This window comes from Amphiura filiformis, chromosome 2 (assembly GCF_039555335.1).
Source record: "Amphiura filiformis chromosome 2, Afil_fr2py, whole genome shotgun sequence".
Classification (NCBI taxonomy): Eukaryota; Metazoa; Echinodermata; class Ophiuroidea; order Amphilepidida; family Amphiuridae; genus Amphiura; species Amphiura filiformis.
The window spans coordinates 34,643,645-34,666,153 of NC_092629.1; the positions used below are offsets into that span (position 1 = coordinate 34,643,645).

General features: G+C 36.6%; 1 protein-coding gene across 1 annotated transcript in view; it reads left to right on the forward strand.

The window, feature by feature from the left end:
* The first annotated feature begins 298 nt into the window (after window positions 1–298).
* Window positions 299–22,509, forward strand: part of LOC140146124 (FRAS1-related extracellular matrix protein 1-like) — a 67,371-nt gene continuing 45,160 nt past the window's right edge. Inside the window, exons 1-2 of the mRNA XM_072167880.1 lie at window positions 299–443; window positions 21,558–21,686. The gene's annotated coding sequence lies outside the window, so the exon portion shown is untranslated. The remainder of the gene's footprint in view (window positions 444–21,557; window positions 21,687–22,509) is intronic.

Genomic DNA, 22,509 nt, shown 5'->3' on the forward strand with positions numbered 1-22,509 from the left:
AACTTTTTCTTTGTTGGACTCGTTAAATATTCTAAAGGGGTGCATAATATTACAGATCATTTTTGCAATCAAACTTGGAAAGCGTCTCAACAAATTAGCTTTGAGATTTAATTTCTAACTGGTGTAAATGTGTGTTTTATATTTGGAGACTACAATATCAATGGATTTACATCATACACAAGTTGAAATAATTTGATTATCATAATAATAGTTTTGAGTAGACCCTATAAATATTTTCGACAAGTCCTATTGAGTGCTTTTATGATTGGTAAACAATCTCCCGTCCCATTCACGGCTATGAGATCCGAAGGTGGGTAGCCGAATTCGTCAGGTAGTGTAGTTCAATTTGCTGTTGGATTTTACCAAGGAAATTATATGGAAATATAGTGAGCATTTATTTTACTTATTAACAGATCGGAGTAGGTTTCAGCTCAAGGAAAAAGGTAAGATTAAAATCAGAGGTGTTTGTTTTGTGTGTGGAGAATGATCAGTCTGGTTTACTGTGTGACTGACTGTGTATGCTGAGATTCTGATGTGGCTGTGGCTGTACTCATGTACTGTGGCTGTGATTTCTGACCAGCAAATGAGCAATAGGTGATACACTGATAGTACTACGGTAATATTGGTGTTGCAATTCACAGTACATGTATCACACACGAATCTGCTGCCATCTTATATCCGGGCTTATATCAAAACGATTTTCTCCCTGCAAGTTAGCACTACAATACGTTGTCCTCATTCACAAACTGACATGACTGATACTACTTGTATCTGTCCAACGTATGTATAAGACATTACCGTACGGCAGCGTGTTGAAGGAATATTACACAGTCAAGAATAGGCTCCGTCACCCGTTTGGGATCCCTCACAGTCTCCCAAAACATCAAAACACCAAAAGCGATGCACATACTTACTGTCTTTTATCATGTTAATACGCACACAAAGTTTTGTCAACTTGTCTAGAAAGGTCAAATTTTGCCAAATTTAATCGCTGTGCAATCCTACATTGTATGCAAGTCCGTACTAGTACTAGAACTATAGCCCCGTTCCACAAACCGCGGCGCCTCTCGAATAGCGAACACATGGAATATCTTGGACATCGCGCACAGAGCCTGTGCTAGTCCGTAGCGTAGTACATCACATCGTTATCGGCGATCGTGTTTTTTTACTGAAGTTTGGCTGCTTCCCACCAGCGTCATGCATGTGACACAGCTAAAATAATAGACTGGGAATCGGGGATCATTAAAACATCAACCGTTTCAAAATACGCAATGACAGTAAACTTAATGGCGAGTGGTCCGAATTTTGAGCCATACAAGTTTACGTGGTGAACTACCTGCAAGTGCAAACGTATGCACAAAAAGTGCATTTTTATTTCACGCTTTTCTAGCAATGCGCTAGAAGGCTTTTGCAAAGCGTATGCAGTACCGTAATTAAAGCACGCATTTGACAGGCGTACATGTACGCACACAAATAGTGCACATTGCAAGTAGAACCTCGTTTTGAGATGACCGTGCAAAGGCTGGGGCAAGCCAAAGGGTCAATACTTTTTGAACAGGAACGAGCATTGACAACAGTTAAAGTTATAGCGTATGTGAACGTAAGTTAATAGGTATGAAAGTTGAATTCAAATTTGCCATCAAACCACATCATTTTATCAAATTACAGCCCTTGAGTATTAAAGAAAGCCAAACTGAAAACCGTTTTGTCATAGCACTTTCTGTAGCAAAGTTACACCTTGTCAACGATTGACTTTAAATCATCAAAAAGATTCAGCTAACAAAACAGCATTTCGGTGGTGTTTCTAGATCTTAGTCTCATAAATGATGATAGCAGTTTTTCTACAGTCTGTCCACTCTGAAGTACAAAGTAACAACGCGTGCGTATACAGCGCGTAAGCCGTAAACAGTGCGCAGTGCTGCGTTTCTGCTGCAGGTAGGCCTATGCGTGCCTTCAAAGTCGGCACAATGTTTGCGTTCGCGTCGGTACTTTGTACTTCAGAGAAGACTGACTATATGTGGCCTGCTATCAAAATCCCTCTAAAATTCCATGTGCGATTGTCTCATCACCAAAAAAAATCATATATTTGGGTCAAGTGAAGTATCCATAGACAACCCAACTAGATTTTGAATGCAAAGGTCTCTAGCCTCGAATGTGAAGCTATATCGGTGAGCAAATTTGTGGCTAGACTTCTCGAGCAAAGCTACACATAGAAATTTTGTTGGCAGTTTACAAATTATTATGTTTTTAAGTATTGCATTGAATACAATCATGCAATGGTAAGAACATTTTCATGAATAAAACAAATTAATAATTATCCTAACATCCTCTTTTTATGACATTTTTCTGTAGATATACACCAAAAAGGCTTAATTCCCAAAATTTCATTCTAACTTTGTGTTTGCAAGTACTAATAATAGGCCTAGATGCATGATTGCGTTTATTACACTGCTCCATAGATCACTGTGTTTAAATTTTGTTATGGTTAAGGGGGTACTACACCCCTGCCCAATTTTTTGCCTATTTTTGCATTTTTCTCAAAAATTATAGCGCATTGGTGACAAGTAAGCTATGTATATTATTGGGGCAAGGACTACAACTACTGCTCTGGAAATTTTATTTCAGCACAGACAACAGTTGTGGAGTTACAGTCAAAAATGAGGGAAAACCAATATTTGATCAATAAATCAATAACTACTTGCCTTGAGTTGCTGAATTTTCAGTGCAGTAGTTGTAGTCTTTGGCCCTATAATATACATATCTTACCTGTCACCAATGCGCTATAATTTTTGAGAAAAATGCAAAAATAGGCACAAAATTGGCCAGGGGTGTAGTACCCCTTAACCAGAAAGTGATCAATATCTGGTGCTGGTGTACATGTACACATAAACATTTCCAGTGGTATAAAAATCTTATTTTGTTGAGAAAAGTGGGGTATGAGGCTGTGGATGATGGAATGCCCCTTTAGCCCTCAGAGTGACCAGTACGAATGAATCTGCACATGGATGTACCCAGATGAGTACAACTATAATATTGAAAAAATATTGGGGAAGCCTTTGTTTACAAACAAATGTAAGGGCCTTTGAATTATTTAACCCAAACGCTGCTAATTACTGTAGCCCCCCCCCCTCCCAAAGATTGTTTGCTTGTCCTCCACCGACCGACCCTAATCTGGAAACAGGGCAGGGGGCAACATGCCCCGGGCGCCACCCTTAAGGGGGCACCAAATTGACCAATTCAGAAGCGATGAAAGTCACAATTTGTGCACGCCTCGCGTGCATTTCAGCACAAATTCAATTGAAAGAACATTTTAAGACCAATTATCAACTTCTAGTAACCAAAATTAATTAGTGGTAGGCTTTATTTGTCCGCGCACAATTGTTTCAAGAATGTGGGGGGGGGGCATTATGTATCCGTAGCTCTGGGCGCAACAATCCCTAGCTACGCCACTACCCGGGTGGGGGGGTGTAGGAGTGCCAATTTTGTTTCTTGCCCCGGGTGCTACCAACCCTAGTTACACTACCGTACTGCATATTTGGGTTTGATTAAAGTTGGAGGCCCAGCCCCGGGTCGAAAAAAGTGGGGAGCTGGTTCCGCCACCCTACATGTACTCTTAAAATTATTGGATCTTTCTACATGTTCTCAATAGATTCTTCCATGATTCTTCACAGAATACTTCAACAGATCATCAATGTTTATCAGAAATCAAGTCTTGATAATAGTCTATGTATGTTTGGGTGCAAATCGCAGCTTTGCATACATGATATCAAGATTTGTAAAAAGTCTAAACTAGAGCTTGTTTTGTGCTCAAGGATATTTGATGTACATTTATTTGGACTGTAAACAAATTATCCTGTTGAGACTGTTATTATTATTTAGTAGCAGAGAAGAAATGTTACACTTCCCAAAATGCATTTCATCCATTTCAATTTTCTGTATACATACAAATGTACTGATTTGCAAAAGTAGGGGAGATTGGGGTTAGTTGTAACGCGGGGTAAGTTGAAACATTGTATTTTTTTCTGACACAAAAAATTAATTTGGTAAAATACTGGCACCTAGTAATAGGTATTAGTAAGGGTCATCCACCAAATTAACAACAGCACTGATGCCCCACCAGTGTTGGCTTGGGAAAGGAATATCTGTTTTTGACTTGCTGACTAATTTTATACCCCTCAGAAAAGATCGTTATCTCCATGTTGTTTGAAGATTCAGAGTATCATAAGCACTAGTAGTAAGTCCCAGAATATTAAATGTTAAATAAAAGTTTTATTGTATTTCTTATTTTGTGTAATGAACTTTGAAATGTAAAAATAGGCATCGGGGTTAGTTGAAACTTTTGAGGTGGGGTTAGTTGACACATGAAAATTGCATAGAAAAATATGGTTAAAAATTTGACTTTTTAAAAAATTTGTAACATGTTTACCATTTCTTCAATATTGCTTTAATATGGTTAAAAAGCAATAATACAAGCAAAAAGTGCACACAGAAAGTACATTTATAATATTTTAGGCTTCTCATATTTTGGTCCATGGTGACACTTTCGTCACCTTGCGTCCCAAAGTATTGACCCACACTCCACATATTTATTTATTCATTTTTTCACACTGATTGTATGTTAAAGGGTGCCTTCAAGGGAAGTATAACCCTAACAACACAATAATAATTATTTTGACATTTTACAAGCCATGTTTCAACTAACCTCACCAATGTTTCAACTTACCCCAGGGGTGGGGTTAGTTGAAACACTTTTTTCAAATTTTCAAATTGGATTATATGAATAATCATAAGCAGGTCCAATAAAGTTTAAGGCTGTATTTGTAGCATGTATGTATATGTTTATACTGATATGGTTAGTGTTTCTTGAAAGTAATCGGTTTGCGTTAAAAAGACGATTTTGTGAAAAATGTTTCAACTAACCCCAATCTCCCCTACCTCAAAGAACAGAGCAGATTCAGATCTTACAAAATATGTTTATTACTATACTATCTACCAGGTGCGTGGCCAGGCACCCCCGGTGGGTTCAGTCTTTACTGACGATGTGTACACATGATGGTTCCAATTAGGGGTACTTTTCAAGCAATGTCGGCGGAATTTTCGAGGACAAAATTGTTTGCGATTGTCCAAATTAGGGGTGTTTTGGAACAAAATTGTCCTTGAAATGAAAAATAGGGTGTATTTCTAGGACTTTCATCCATGTTTTACCGCTACAGTTTTCATTTTTTGTATTTTTTCTGTCCGTTTTAGTAGTTCCACACAAAATTGATAGGGTATTTTTTTCCGATAAATATTGTCCTCATTTCCCGTGAAATAGGGAAAAAATTCAAAAGCGTCCTTGAAATGGTAAAAATAGGGGTATTTATTTCGGAAAAATGTCCTTGATTCCTCGTGATAAGGGGTGAAATGAAAATGCGTCCTCAAAATGATAAAAATAGGGGAGGTATTTGGGTGCAAATTTTCCCTGATTTCGCTCAAAATAGGGGTAAAATTGCTGCAAATGTCCTTGATTCCCCGTGAAATAGGGGTCATTTTCAAATCCTTTAAATACAAACTGAACCCACCGGGCAGGCACCCCACTTTTTTGCACGTTTTTGCAGCTTCGTGTAACTATGGGTTACCCAATTTTTGTCAACTTGCTACGTGCCTGCCATCGACCCATGTTTAGCCAATCTATTCTCAACATAAAACAAAGGAGCTCAAAAGGGAAGCTGTACAATATTATAGGAGTGTCATGCAGTTGAGCTGGTGTAAATGTTGCAAAGGATTCTGGGCAGGGTATAAGATATCTTCTTTGACGTAGTATGTTCTTTGATGGTGGATCCAAAAGTCTCTACCCAGCAGGGTAAAGTTCATAGCTGTATTCATCAGAACATCAGAAGTGTTTGGTCCAGTATGGCTATGCTAAAAATTGCTATAGGACTCGATCATGTTTCAATGTTGATATGTTCATCACCGATTAACAATGCGTCCGCGTCGTCTGCGTGGTTTACTTCGCGAAAGTTGCCCTCGCAAAGTAAGCCATGCAGACGGGAGTTGTTAATCAGTGATGAAATTCTGAGATATATTACTGAGATATAAAATTACTGAGACATAAAATTACTTCATTCGATTATAGCCAAAACAGTTGTTATTTGTACTTCAACAAGTGTAATAAAATGAACCACAATTTGATGCTGTGTACTAAATTGAAGACCGAATTAAAAAGACTAGTTTGTGTATGACGCCCTGTCAACCAGACCAAAAATGCTATACTGCGCAGGTCAGCAACCAATCACATTGCGCCTTCTGCCTTTGCGTCAGACGCAAACTAGTCTTTTTAATTCCGTCTTCAGTTACATTGAACTAGCAAATGACATCTTTCTTCAAAATGAAGTTTAAAAAAATCTATTCCGCATTCACTTTTGAAACTGCCAAGGGCTTTGAGACAGATTACTTTAGAAGTATATTTTTTGTTTGGCCTAAAACAACCAGGATATCTTAAGTTGGTAAACTAACATAGTACCTAATGCAGGTCGTAGACCTTTGCCTTGAGGATGAGTGATAACAGAAAATGCAAAGTACATTTGTACAGAGTACAGACCCATGAGAGCTAAATCAAAACATGTTTGGATGGTCTATGGCTACATGCTTCCAGCTTGAAGCTTTGTTGAAACATGTGTTAATACTTGCACTACATGTATTTGAAAGGTTTAATAGGAGCTACAATGTAGGCCTACATGTACATGCTAATAGTATTTATGTGTAGGCCTACAGAGTGATTCAAAAATAACTAATGCATACTTAGTATCAATGATGATACTCTGTGATCAATTAACGTGTTCGAATGTAGGCCTACATACCCTCTACTCCCAATTCCAGAAAAATACAGCACTAATTTTTTTCGATTAAAAAAATATTATCATGTTTTTCCAATTGAACAGCTATAATCCTAATCAGTTAGTTCTTACTGGCAAAAGTCAAAATTTAAAAATGAGGCCTGTGGATCAAATATAAATCACTGGACTTTTTAAAAAATATAGTTCAAAAAAAGTATTGTGAAAAATTATGTTCTTGTTTTAAGTTGTTTATTGTATCACTATAGTATGTACTTATGAAAAGCATTCATCAGAGGCTGAAAGAGTACACTTTAAAAGTAATCCAAAAGTAACTTAGTAAATTAAATTATAAGCCTTGTGATTAATTATACATTTTATCTTTCATTTTAGCCAAAAAAAATTAGCTATATTGCCTTTGTTTTCCTTTAAATTAATCCACTCACTTGTTTCCCATTTCTATTTAAAATTACTTTTCAAGTGAAGTCCTTGACTTAGGAATAAAGGACACAACTGTGTGATCCATCAACCAACCAAAATTATGATAAGAATAATAACCCTTTTGTCTGTTCTTGATCATCAGGTTTATAAATCGTTTGAAATGGATTTTAGACCTTTATCATTTAGTTGTGAAACTATTGTGATTTTTAACTGGACCCTAAATTTTGAACTTGCAATGACCAGATGGTTGTGTATGCCAAAGGAAACACAACAGACAGACACCAACAATCATCATGCAAGTAGATTTTCTTTTCCCTTTTGTCCTGCCCTATTTGCTGAAAGTTCAGTATACAGTGCAGTTCCTCCTCTAAGTATTTGGAAAATTCATAATTAGTCAGGCCATCTTAATTAAATCCTGTGTCTCAAAGCTTGTGAGAAATTCAAAACCTAATGCGGAATGCGGTGTTTTTTTCGTACAGGATTTCGGACAAACACTTTGTGCAAATAATATCCAATGCTGTAAATGTTGGAATAGCAGACAAAAAAGTCACTGCTACAAACTATTCGGCCCTGATTTAGTAAAACGATCTAACTTGAAATTTGGACATTTTGAGAAAAATGGTTGTCATATCAAAATAACTCAACAAAATTAGCCAAATTTTTGCAAATAAAAAGATTTATATATTTTCTAAGATATTAGATTTGTTTAGTAATTTATTCTATTCAAAAAGAAAAAGTGTCAAGTGTTCAAAAGCTCTTTTTCCTGAAACAGTTAGATCATTTTACCAAATTAGGGCCGTATTATTCTTCTCTTTTATTATTTTTGTGTCCAAGGTTTGCGAAAAAAATCGAAAACTTGAAATCAAATACGAATTTTGAGTTTTATTTTCGCCTTTTGTTAAAAAAAAAATAATAAAAGATATAAAAAAATGAATTTCTTGATTTTCAAAGAGGACAACGCGTACGGTTTTACTAACGCGCACGGCAGCTTTGAGACACGAGATTTAATTAAGATGGCCTAATATTTATTTTGGGGGGCGCGGTCACTGGACTTTCGCGATTCGTCTTTCTTGCGCCATATGAGATAGTGATCATAGTGTGAAATGTGTATAGTCTGGTACACTCTGGTAACTTAGAAATAAAAGGTCCTACTCGTCGGACTACCTCAAGCCTGTCACTGGGGGTACAGAGGGGGTGGCTGCAAAAGTCTGGGTTTTACACTTTCTTGGTCAAAAAGTCAAAATTTTGGGAAAAAGTCCACTTTTCACAAAATCGCTCCCCTCTTGAAAAAAGTCCACTTTTTCAAAATTGGCACCCCAAAAAAAATCCTGCGTACGGGCCTGCTACCCTGGTCGTTTCAAAATATTATTTTATCTGTTTACTGTTTTGTATTGCCATAAATTTCCAAATTTTGTGTAAATAATTGCACAAACAGAAAAGAAAGCTTGTATATTGGCAAGAACAGTGAATGACAGAGGGTAGCTAAATAATATTGGACAGTACGGTACTCAACAAGAGCTTTTATCATACTGTTTTTCCATGTTTAGATTCAAGTGTTAAATTAGGTTGAAATTTTATGTATGTGCAAATAAAATATTTTTATAAAATAATTTTTTTCCTCCCTTCCTTCCATCCCAATTTTTTCTGAACATGTTAAACAACATTTGATCTTTATTTGGCCTACTTTAGAATGTAATTAAAGTAATTAACACTTTATCCAGGATATTTGTTTAATAATCACAATGGGCTGTTCCAGTTGAAATCTGTACCCCTTATGGAAGACATGACCATAATCTTCTATTCAATACCTGAAAGGGTGAATCCATTTGAAATCTACACCCCTTGTGACAGTGTCCATGTGGGTCATGTCTTCTATAGGGGTGTGTGGATTTTAACTGGAATAGCGCAATAGCAGTGTGAAAAGTATAGTGTGACCAGCATAAATATACATAATAATACATACACAGGCAAAGTCCCTGTGCTTACAACTTCAAGTATGAGCACAGTATGAGTACGGTATATCTAGTTAGAATAACTCAATAACAATTCATGTAGGTCGTAGATAGTACAAACTATACATTTTTTAAATCCTTGTCATCAGACGAGTAATTTAATATCTTTCAACAAGATCAAAGCATTTTGAGTTTTTTACCCCTGTGTCTGGTGACCTTTTGTGTCCTCTAGCGAAAAGCGTACCCTACAATTTTACTATAGTCCACTACCCCCTAGCAGTGATCTAGAGGGTCTACCCTAACACCTCATGGTATTAAGGTGGTATTGGATGCATTTTCTAGAAATAAGGAAATGCTTTGAGCATGTTTTAAACAGATTAATTGAGTAGGGTAAAGTACACTGATCAATATGCCTTTTGTTTGAAGCAAATCGGACATACGGTTTCTATACTACATCAAATTATATTTTCTTTGTATCTTATTGTTTTTATCAATAATCAATATAGTTAATGAGCTAAAAGGACTGTAAAGGCTCATTAATATGTAATTTTTTTTTATATTTTGCTAAAAATCAATGCATAAATGTTCATGGTACTTTTATTTTGCATACTTTTGCCCTGAAACTTGGTCAAAGTGTTTCTAATATGTTCTAATGTATTATATAGTGAAGCCGCCCCTCATTTGCATATTTGCATAATTAATGAGCTAATTTGCATAAATGCTAATTAATTATGCAAATTAGGGCGGCTAGCTCATTAATTATGCATAAATTATCTGGAAGTCATTAGGAACACTTTGACCAAGTTTGAAACCAATATTCTGTTAAATAAAAATGTTATGAACATTTATGCATTGGATTTTAGCAAAATATTAGCAAAAATTACATATTAATGAGCACTTTCAAGTCATATTAGCTCATTAACTGTATTGATTATTGATAAAACAATACAATACAAAGACATTTAAAATGTATGTATTATGAAACCGTATGTCCGATTAGCTTCAAACAAAAGGCATATGGATCAGTGTTCTCTGCCCTACTCAATTAATATGTTTAAAACATAAATAGAGCACTTCCAAAATGGGTCCAGAACCACCTTAAACATTGGTTGACATGGGTGTTGAACTCAAGGCCCGTATGAGATTTAGCTCCTCCTAGACTACATTGTGACTTTATTTCATGTGGAAAATTTAAGAGGGAGGAATTGTTTGTTTTTCACGAGTGAATGCCTGAATGGGGAGCGGAGGAAAAGCATGGAGGAACAAGAAAAGGTTTGTCATTTTATTAATGAAGCGTGTTAGAATTAATATTTGTGGTGGAAGCAATTAGCGTTATATTTAATTTGTAGACCTGTAGATGAACCCACAACCGATCATGCGTTAATTAACGTTGGTGTTTCTATGTTGGTTGTGTACTCACAAATCGGTAGTCACCAACCCACACTGTTTCCACACTTCAAAATATATAACCTGTTGATTTTAAAGAGGTATTTCATGATCCATAGCCTCATTCCAAGTTGAGATTTTCATACCACTGGAAACGTCTGGCTACATAATGTTTATGTACAAGAAAATTTCTTGCAGATTAATTGTTTTAGCAAAAATGTCGTCAATAATTCACATGCATAGCTCACAAACGCAAAATTGGAATGAACTGAAATTTTGGGAATAAACTTTTTTCGTAGATATCTAATATGAAAATGTCATAAAAAGAGGATACAAGAATCACAAAATACTCCTTTAATGATGTTTACTCATACTGTGAATTTAAGTTTTAGTTTTAAATATTTTCATGTTGAAATGAAAGATTTTCCTTCCACACATGCTAATTAATTAAGTTTTTGTCCCGGGAGACAATAAATTTTGTTAGGTTTTTGTCCCAGGAGACAATAAATTTGTCTTCAAAGTCTATGGCACATGCAGCAAGACTGCTGAATTCAGAAACCCAGAGAGGATCTCTTACCCTTCCCAGAATCCTTTGCAACATGATGCATCACCTCACTAAACCAAATTGCACCCAATGTCATGTGATAGTAGAAGGGTTAACTCAAAATTGTAATATTTTATGTTCTTTTTGATAATAGAAAAGATAGAAAATGAGTCTTACACAAATATTTTCATGCATTCGTACATGTTACCTGAAAAATACAAGTCTTTGGTTTCATTGACACAGCTTTTGAAAAACACCCATAATTTTATAATGCTTTTGGCCGTTATGGGTTATTTCCAAAATATTAAATATTTACTTTTATTGCCAATTAGAACTAAGGGGGCTGGCATTTTCTTCGAAAGGGTATGGGTCCCAAACAGTGCCCCCAATGTGATGACCCACTCGGCCACAATTAGATTTACAATTTAGATATGTTTCATTTGACAAAAAAAGATGATATTTCCAGTAATTAGTGCTGTATTTTACTGGAATCAGGAGATTCTTTGGAGCAGTATGAATATCTCTTTATAACGAAGCATAGTAAAATTAATTTTAGCAGTGGAAGTAATTAGCTAAAGACCCCTGTATGAACCTGTAAATCTGCCTAGAGCTGTGAATAGATAAAAGTTCAAAACCAGTTCATAATATTAATGGCATCATCTGATTTGGTTGTCACGTTGTCACTACTGTTTTGATTTTATGCCATTTATTTTTTTAGTAGGAGCAGTGCTTGTACTCATTGAGCATTGAGGCAAAACAAAATAATTGTTTGATTGTTTATAGTTCATCCAAGGGGTAGGTTAGTCGGTCAGATTAAAAAAAAAAAATTAAATAATTTTTGTTTAAGGTCATGTATGAGTCTAATTAAAAAAAGATAAATTGACCTGATTGGTATTTCTCTACTGTAGTGGCGGCACTACGGGAGAGGGGCAAGTGTAAAAATCATAATTTAAGGGTAAAATTCGTAATTTTAAGGTAAAATTCATAATTTTAGGGTAAAATGCATAATTTTAGGGTAGAATGCATAATTTTAGGGTAAAATGCATAATTTCAAGGTAAAATTATACCCACCCTGCACCTTTCAGCATTTTGCACTTCAAAGAAGGCCTCATACTGATGGCCCCCGTATATTACACTGGGTTTCAGAGAAGAGCGGCAGTCCCTTGCTCAGATTGACGCACGCGCCCTGTTAATGAGTGACATACATTACGCAGAGCTTTGTGTTCCCTTCAAGGGCGCCAATCTACGCCAAACAATGTTTTGATGGACAATCAGATTTATCGGTCTGTTGCCATGATTGTCAGACGATTGATTCAGCCAATGAGAACCCCTCTTCAGTGTTTATGTTGTGAACGCTCTCAAAATGTAAACAACTTCTGTTCTTCTTTGACAAAAACTGTAAAATTCTTCTGGAGTCTTGACTGCAATAATTTTTGTTCTTTTGTTCTTTTTTTTTTGACTAAAGCTCTAACAAGCATTATAATATGACTTGTACTGCATTGTAGTATAGTGGTTTATTATATGGTGTACAAAATACTTACCGTTGTTGAATACAATAAAATTCTCTATGATTTGAGACACATGTGAAAAAAAAATGAAAGGTTTGAAAATTGGGTTTTCGTGGGTAAAATTGGACCATGCATTGGTTGTATTGTTCCATGCTTTGCCAATTTTCATATGCATGCATGCATCATAGAACCATTGTTTGGAAACAAGAAAATTTAAAATTCGAATGAAAAGCGAATAAGCATTGGAACGGCACACTCTATGTCAATGCCAGTTACTGAAAGTTTGAATATTATGCGTGCAACACCATATTTTTGACTTTTTATTAAAGATGATCAAATTTTAGGATATAAATCTATGGAGTACCGGTATGGCAAGGATAAATACTGCAGTCTACTTTAAGGGGTCAGTCATCCACCTTTGCACAATATTTTTGTGGGACCTGAGAGCACACCAAATTGCATTTTGAATAAGAGGAATGTCCTTCTGATATAAAATAATTTTGATTTTTTGAAATTTGCGATACAATACAAATTTTATAGCAAATTATTAAAAATTGTAATTGTTGACATTTAACTGTCCTCAAAGTACACTTTATCAATTTAATGTAGTTTTAGAGTGTACATAGCTGGGATGAAAAGCCCATCGTCAATGGAAAATGTTGACCTTTCGTATTGAAGATATACATTTTTTCCTCCAAAAGACCTTTTTATTTAAGTGTTTAGGAAAAAAATGTATATATCTTCAATAAGAAAGGTCAAAATTTTCATATGATGGATGACTTTTTAACCCATACACTTCAAATACATATCATTAAATTTACTTTGAGAACTGGTAAATGTCAAAAATGTCTTAAAAGTTCAAAGAAATGCAATTATTTGATACTAGATACTAGATAGACATTCCTCATATTCAAAATACAATTTGGTGTGTCTGATGTGCTTTCAGGTCCCACAAAAAATATGTTAGGTCTTTTGGGGAAAAATGTGTACTTTCAAAACGAAAGGTTAAATTTTTTAAATTATCGTCAGCTTTCCTCCCAGCTACATTGTACATACACTTCAATTAGGCTACATATCATTAGATTTATAAAGACAACTTTAAGGGCTGTTAAATATCAAAAATATAAATTTTTAATAATGTGCCACAAAATTTGTGCAAATTTCAAAAAATCAAGACTTATTTGATATCAGAAGGACATCCCTCATATTTAGAATGCAATATACTGAGTAATCTGATAAGCTCTCATGTCCCAGAAAAATACTACGCAAACGTTGCTATCCGAGCCCTTAAAGTTATTCACTACTGATAATTCCTGCAGCTCAAAAATGTGCATCTATAATTCTGTATGACAATTGTTCACACACAGTAGACTAAATTATAGCCAGTTCAGTGATCAGTCCAAACAAACTTTGATACTAGATAAACACAATATTTGCTGTGTAGTACAAGAACTGACCGACTTAAATATTTACTTGTAATGCATAAATTATTATAATTTATTTATAAGGTGTAGAAAAGTCATTACAACACCGCTGAAATGAAGCTAAATAACCATGATAACCAGCCTGGGATAACCAGTTTGCATAAAACTAGGAACATAATGCAAATTTGGAAGTTTGAAATTTGCTTCCTTACCAGTAATCGAGAAAATTGTAATTAAATGTGGGAGAGGAGCAATGGTTTGACCGTTTGAATATAGAGCTGTTGTCAAGTAGAACTTACTTTGTCAACATTCGGTAAATCTCATATTAATAAAATATAAATTATGTTTAATTTTTTCGTTATGTAATATAGAAATTGTATAGAGGCTTATAAAATTGATTCAACTTTGTCAAATACTCAAACACAAATATCATGTTGAAAGTTTTTAGCACAGTAAATTAATTAATTGTAAAGGACAAATTGTGTCACATACTGTGTTCCAACCATGTATGCTGATTTAACTTATTAAATGTCATATAGGTCACACATGTGTTGTCAATATATACATTTGTATGGTGTCATAAGCTGAGTTCACATTGTCAGACCTACGCCCAGTTGAACTTGGTTGGCCCAGGGATATCCCTGGTTGGCCATGGTTGCTAGGAGTATCTGTAGGCGCTGCTAGGGGTAGTGGCAGGCTGGATATGTCCAATGATTTACTCTTAACAAAAGTCAGGGGTAGTGAGCTGGGTGTAAACTCTGCCAGGTGTAATTGCAATGTGAACGCTGCTATGTCCATCTGGCACCTGGTGTAAGTTTGACCTTTTTTTGGTTGGAACTAAGAAATTACAAATCAACATATCCCGGGGTTGATAAAGGTCACAAAAATACCGGATGTGGTACAGGGACTGCCTTTTGAGGAGAGCAAGAGCAATCGCTCTCTACTGCTCCCCTTAAATCTGATATAGGAGAGTGATTTTTAGCTCTCCTTTAGTTGGCCATTCTCTCCTTACATTCAATTGTAACTATGCTAAACAGCTCTCCTTGAAGGCTCCAAAAGAGCTATTTAATGCTCTCCTGCAAATTTTAAAAGACAGTCCCTGGTGGTAGCCGATGTTTATGCCGACCAAAAGTGAATACTTGGTGGAACTGGTCGGCGTAGTGCTAGGAGTAGGCTAGGTTTGGACATGCGGTAGGAGTAGGGAAAATATTTGTGCCATTTTGATCAATGTTAGGTTAAGTTTACGCCCAGTGTAACTCAAAATGTGAACACGGCTATAGTCTATCACCTATAGGTACATGCACTTGTAATGCCATGGTGGTAATCATGGTAATACTCTCTTGATTATATCCTTATTTCTGCTATTACTGATTGAGTTGTCAAGATAAGTCTTTTCCTATTTGTGTGCTTTTCCAATATTGAACCCAATTCACAATTTTAAGCGTATATGTAGTATTTTAGTAGCATTAGCGTACAGTCAAGAGGGTGTGGAGGAGGGGGAAGCTCCTTCTGTCTCCAGGGTGCTGGCTGGTGTTATGTTTTTGAATTTTAGGTGTGTTTTTTTACAAACAAATACAGTGTAAATGCAAAATATTTTGTCAACACTTAAATAACATACTGTTTAGAATGTTTTGCTAGTTTTCAAAATGTTTTTGGAATGTTATTAAACCGTTTTTATACCCTTTATATAACCTGACATTTAAATGTTTTCTGTAAAACATTTTGTGTTTGCTGGGGTGATACAAAATGTATTAGAACAAGGAGTTCTTGTTTAGGTTGGTGATCATGACACTGACAGTAATGAACTCTGATGTGGTGATTGATGTAATTGAAAATTTCCTTTGAAATCAAGTCTTCCTGTTGATTGAATGGATCATCCCGAATTAGGCAGGTGAATAGTGTCCTGCTTTGTTCACATAACACACTTTGTATCCTATTTTCAGGGTGCATTTAAATCTTACAAGGCACAGTGATGGGAATCAGGTCCGTAACTAGGGGAGGTGCAAGGGGGCTGGATGTATCCCCATTGCGAGTGTAATGATCGAAAAAATAAAGGTTTTTATGCCTTTTTGGTCAAAAAAAGGTCTAATTTTTTTAAGTCCACTTTTTCAAAATCCACCCCAAATAAATCCTGGTTACAGGCCTGATATCTGATGGGAATGCCATTGACACATGTTTAATCATAGTCCTTGGTTTAATATATAGGCCTATTTGATGCTACATCTAAATTATGCTTGAAATGTGATCTACCTAAGATAACCATCAGTGACATTCCTGACAAGAGATGTTCTTGGCCTAATTTGAGGTCAAAACCAGGCACTGACCAGTCAGACCTTACCAGTGCAGTGCATGCAATGGTAATTTCCAGTTATGTGGTTAAATTCAGAAGATATCTTACACTTCCCATAATGAATGCGTGTTAACCTCACTGTCAAGCACCTTCTGAGGTGGTTTTTAGTGGGCAATATACACCGAAACGTGTCCAGTAGAAACACTCTTGTCCTCCGAACTAAAATACGTGGGTAGTGAATTGATACCTTGCATTTACAGTGCAGCAGAAACGACTCGGTTAACAGTGAGAGGATAAAAAATACAGAGGAATAAAAGCATGTTGATGTGGATGCTCAGTGTAAATATGTTGAATGTAACCATGGTAACTGGAAATTATACCATTTTTGGCTTAAATATGGAATGGGTAGTTTGCTTGATTTGACCATTGCACTGGTCTGAGCATAGACCCCATGATTATAGGTCTATGGTCTGAGGGGCAGTGTCTTGGTTTGACCTCAAATTAGGCCAAGAGCATTCATCACTGATGGCATCTTGGATATATCACATTTCAAGTTTAATTATAGTTGTAGTAGAATCTAGGCCATAATACATGTATCATCTCAGATTGTCCTAAGGGTTTGACCAGTACAGGTGAGGATCTCTGGTATGGCCAGAGATGGTCAGAGACCTTTAGGGATTCACCATTAGATATTATCGGGGGGGGGGGAACTAGGAAGTTTTTTGAAAAAAAAAAAATTGCCTCACTGATCTGATGAATAAAAAAATTTGGCTCACTGATGAGCAAATTGAAAAAAGACAACTTCGCCGGCGAAAAAAAAAATTGCCTCCAAAGGCAGCAAAAAAAAAATTTCTGCCTGACCCAAACTCCCTAGCCCCCCCCCCATAATATCTAATGATGTGTCCCTTAGGGAACAGACTAAAAGATAGCCTAAGGAGAACAGAAACTGATTGAAGTAGCCCTCTGATGAACAAAACTGTTTATTTCTTAGTCATTATGAGCTGTTCCATTTGAAATCCATACACCCCCATCATAGGCTTAGGAACCTGGGGGCTTGAGGGGGCTCAGCTCCCTCAATTTTGGTTCGGGGCTGGAATACCTTTCAGTCCCCCCCAATAATCCTAGGTGAACTTTAAAATTGTGATAAATTATATGGAAAAGGGGTCTTTGTGACCTTTATTTTGCAAAATTTTCTGACTAAGAGGGGGAAACCACCCTCATGCACCCCCAGTCTGGCCACGCAAAATATTTTTTCAAGTTTCAGCCCCCCAATGTTGAAAATCTTCCTAAGCGTATGCCCATGGAAGATATGATCTTAATCTTCCACACAGGGAGTGTGACTTTCAAATGGGATTTATACCTGAATGTGTGATTCAATTTAAAATCTACACCCCCTGTATGGAAGATTAAAGTTCCATTCAGTGATCCCAGCGAAAGAATAAAAAAATTGTGTATAAATCCATTAAAAGGGAAGGATAAGTTGTTACAATTGTCATTAGGTATTTCTTAAATGAAAAATTTGGACAAAAATCGAGGAAATAGCATCATTGTCAAAGTTGGAACCCCTTAGAAATACATGTACAGCTAAATTACAGATGCATGTAAAATGTCTAATTTTGTCTTCTAATGCACGGCTTTCAACTGAACTACTAGCAGGCTATGTTAGCACATCTATGACAATGACAAAGGTACCAAAATCTGAATTTTGATGAATTTTATGATCATCCTGATAAGCAAATCACTGAATGGGCCTTCTATAGAGGATGTGTGGATTTCAACTTTAATAGCCCAATTACTTGGAACACTGGGGTGACAGTCTTTTGTTTTTCTCCTGTTTTGCACTTTGTAAAGTGTGGAAGGTTTCCCCTACCCGTAGTTCCTCCCCTTCCCCATCATTCAATGTTGGATTACTTCCCTGAGGCAGCCAGGGAGGAGAAAGGGGGAAGGCATTCCCTCAATCCACTGAGGGGAAAAACCCTCAAATCCATCCAAAATACCCCCAAAATCCATAATCCCACCCCAATCACCAACCTGGGCCATTGATCGCCTAAAATTTCCCCAAATTCTAGAATTTTGTGAGGTGCGGTGCCCCAAAAGGTAAACCTTTTTCATTGTTCCTCCCCCAAAAAAAAAAAAAAAAATTCCACTTTTTCATGAATTCACCCCTGCAAAAATAATTTCTCTGGGCCTTTTAATTAATTAAAGTACTGGTATACAACATTTTCAATATTTGTCTGGAGATTTGGAGGTGATGATGATGATTATGAAAAGCTTTCATTTCCAGGGGGGATTCCTATTGTTTTTCACCAAACACTGTTGGCCACTTTTGACTATCAGAAGTATGAGTTCATTACACTGGAAAGCTGTTGCTTCTTCAGTTTTGCCTATGGGTTTGTGGTCTTTCATGTGAGCATGGACCCTAAAATTTTTCAGATTTTTCTTGGAATGATTGCCTGACAGTTGACTACCTTTCTACACTGCCCAAGTGTGGGCCCAGCCTATATAAATAATGGGCTTACTAGACCTATCATCATGACACTGCCCAAGTGTGGGCCCAGCCTATATAAATAATGGGCTTACTAGACCTATCATCATGACACTGCCCAAGTGTGGGCCCAGCCTATATAAATAATGGGCTTACTAGACCTATCATCATGACACTGCCCAAGTGTGGGCCCAGCCTATATAAATAATGGGCTTACTAGACCTATCATCGTGATCATGGTCACAAACATGTTACTGTTCTAAATCACATTGACCTCTTTTGAGGTCAAACTGTTAAAGCTCTCCCCCATACCCTATGGGCCAGTCTCAAAGAAGATATCTTACCCTTCCCAGAATCCTTTGCAACATTATACATCACCTCATTTCATCAAAATAATTTCCCTTACTCTGTACAGGTTCCCTAATTTTGTTTTTATTTTGAGAATAGAGTGGCTAACAAGGATGCCAGTTTGCCTGATTTTCTACTTTTTGTTACTCCAAATTTCCGCACTTTTATTTTCAGCAGGTTTTGAGGCTTTTAACCCAAATGCTTTTCCACTTCAGGCCACTGGCATCACTGGGCTTAACATGAGTCGATATATTTGTAAGATCTGGATGGGCTCTGTCCATTCAGGGTTGCATCCAATATTGTTGCGCTCCAGGGGGGGCTTAACACAAATGACTATATGGGTATGCCTCCCCGGAAAGACCCCCCTTTTTTGATTTCGCAGCTCCGAAAGACCCCTATATTTAGTCCTTCAAGAATGAATGTGGGGGGGGGGACTCGGCGAAGCCGAACAACGAGGCCGAAGGCCGAGCCTCAATATTAGTATAATAGTACTAGTAGTTTTAAACTTCTCAAGCCGAGAGTCATTCTTGAAGGACTACCTATATTTGAACAAAATAGAGCTCTGAAAGACCCTTGATTTTGATAATTTCAGCTCTAAAAGATCCCAAAATTGCTCATTCTTCGTATTTCTGGTTTTTTTTCAGGGTTTGCAACCAGAAAGCCAAGAAACACCCTTGATTTTGAATGTTAGCAGCCCCAAAAGTCCCTATGTTACTTGTTTGCAGCTCCAAAAGACCCTCCTTTTACCGGTACGCAGTCAGCTCCCAAAGATCCACCACCTCAAAATTGCGGGGGAACATACCCACCAAAATTTGTTGAAGTGCCCCCGGGTTGCACAAGACAGCAAATCAGTACAAAAAATTGAAATGGGAAAAATGCATTATGGGAAGTGTAAGACTGCTCTGCCAGTCTAGGCATGCCAGGTAGAGCAGAGTATTTTGTACTTTGATGAACCAAAATCCAATGGTATAGTTCAATAACCTTGGAGTAGAAAGGATCTGTCTTCTATTCAACAATCATAGCTCAAAGGTTGTGCAGGTAAATACTACCATGACTAAATGTCCATTGAACAAAATATGGTGGTTTGAGAGGTAACCATGGTAACCAAATATCAGATTTTGCCAAACCTGGAATTATGTCTGCCACAGCTAGTTAACATGTCAATGTATGTACATAAAGCAAGTTTTCTATAGTGATGATTTGGGTGTGATTTCTGATGAAAAAAAAAATGATTCGTGAAACACATAAAGAAGAGGTACTGTATCTGACTGAATTAGCACCCCTCCAACTAATGAATGCCCCCTACAGAATGGGGATGACAACTGTTTAAGAGCCCCCTTTTTTTCAATGCACCATTGCAAATTTCAACCCAAAACTACACCCCAATTTTTCCACACAAAAAACCCTATGTTTTCCTGCAAAACACACACCCCGGGCACACACCCACACACAAAATTATTATTTTTTGAATAAAAAATTGAAGAAAAAACAAAAAGTTATAGACCCAAAGTTATTTGAATATTCAAGGTTGGAAACTGGACTACTAGAGATATACCGCTACTATAAATAAAAAATTATATTTTCCAAGTTTTTCTTTCTTTCCAAACCTGGGTAAAGTGGTACATTTTCTTTTTGAATCTGGGTAAAGTGGTGCATTTTCTTTCCGAAGCTGATTTTGATTAAACATACTTTTGCTTCTATGTATCAAGTTTTCCTGGTATTATTTTGTCAAATTCTCCTAAATTCTTCTGCCGACATATTTTAATATTACAATGTTATGTGGCAACTGATGTTTTGAAAATGTTATGACAACATTTTATAACCTTTTAACCTGACATTTAAAATGTTTTCTGGTAACCACCTTTGTACGCCTTTTTGGAAATGTTTAAAAATTTATGTTTGGTGGAAGGCCTATAATAGAGCTCGGAAACTTGACTATAATTGGCTGCATGATTGATTGATCTGTGGGTTAATCATTTGATGATTGATTGATCGTGTGATTCCTTGATTGATTACCTCACTAGGAACACCTACTCATTTCCTCTCGTTAGAACCATAAATTGGGCTATTTCAGTTGAAATCCATACCCCCTATGGAAGACATGATCTTAATCTTCCACACAGGTAGTATGAATTTCAAATGGGGTTACCTGAATGGGTGGCTCCATTTGAAATCTACACACTGCGTGTGTGGGACACTGCGTGTGTGGGAGAATACATAGGGGGTGATGGGTTTCAATTGAATAGCCCAATGGAATCTACATGCATATCACTTATAAATTTTAGGGATATCTGAGCCAAAAAATAAGAGCAGGCAGGCAGAAAGACTTGTATAATAACTTGTGATTTCCATTCATTATCATTACAGATCCATGATGGACAGATGATCAAGACATGCATGGGTAAGAGTCTAACACCCTGAAGAAGCTGAGCACAGAAAGCTGGTCTCTATCCCATGCTTCAGGTCGGAAAGAAATCAGTGCAATACTGATCCAAGGTGACTAACATTTCATTCTGAGCTCAAAAAAGATCAAAAATACATTGTGTAAAAACGTTTCCTGTGTCATGAAAAGTTGAAATAATTTTTAGAGTCGGCAGATTTTCTTGAGCTTGATCACTGAGTTGATGCTTTTACTTTCAATTTTGAAAGATTTTTGTGTCGCTTTCAAAATTTGCAATGTTCACACCAGGGTCTTACCTGGGGTTGCTCGACAATGTCACCAATAGTCATAGTTGTGACTATTAGCAAAAGTCATGACTTTTGACTTTTACTTGATAACCCCCCCAACTATTCAAGCACCCTAACGCCTTGAACTGAGGCTACTACTAGTTTAATACGACATGACCCGCAAGACTGTACATTAAGATGTGCATATAGCCACTTGTATTCTTTACCTTGCTAATAGAATGTCAAACTGTCCTAAGGTGTTAAGATCAAGTGTCCCCTTAAAAGTAGTTCTATGGAGGTGCAAGGTAGGTTTATTCTGAGGATAAATAAATTTCCTGTGTTTGGATTTAACTGCAGATAATTATAGTGATGCAATTCCTGTCTAAAGTCAGGGTTGCCAAACCAAAACCTGCGATTTAGTAGCCCAATTGGGCGACTTTTGAAGATTTTCCCCACGACTTATAAATGACAATTTCCTGTCCCATAGAAACCAATGGTTAAGAAAAAAATTGGATGACTGTTCAACATTGGCTCCCGCGACTTCCGATAGTTTCCTGCCCCATACAAACCAATGGTAAAGAGAAAAATTGGGCGACTTTTCGATTATTTGATCCGCGATTTGGGCTGAAATTTTTTTGCAACCCTGTCTCAA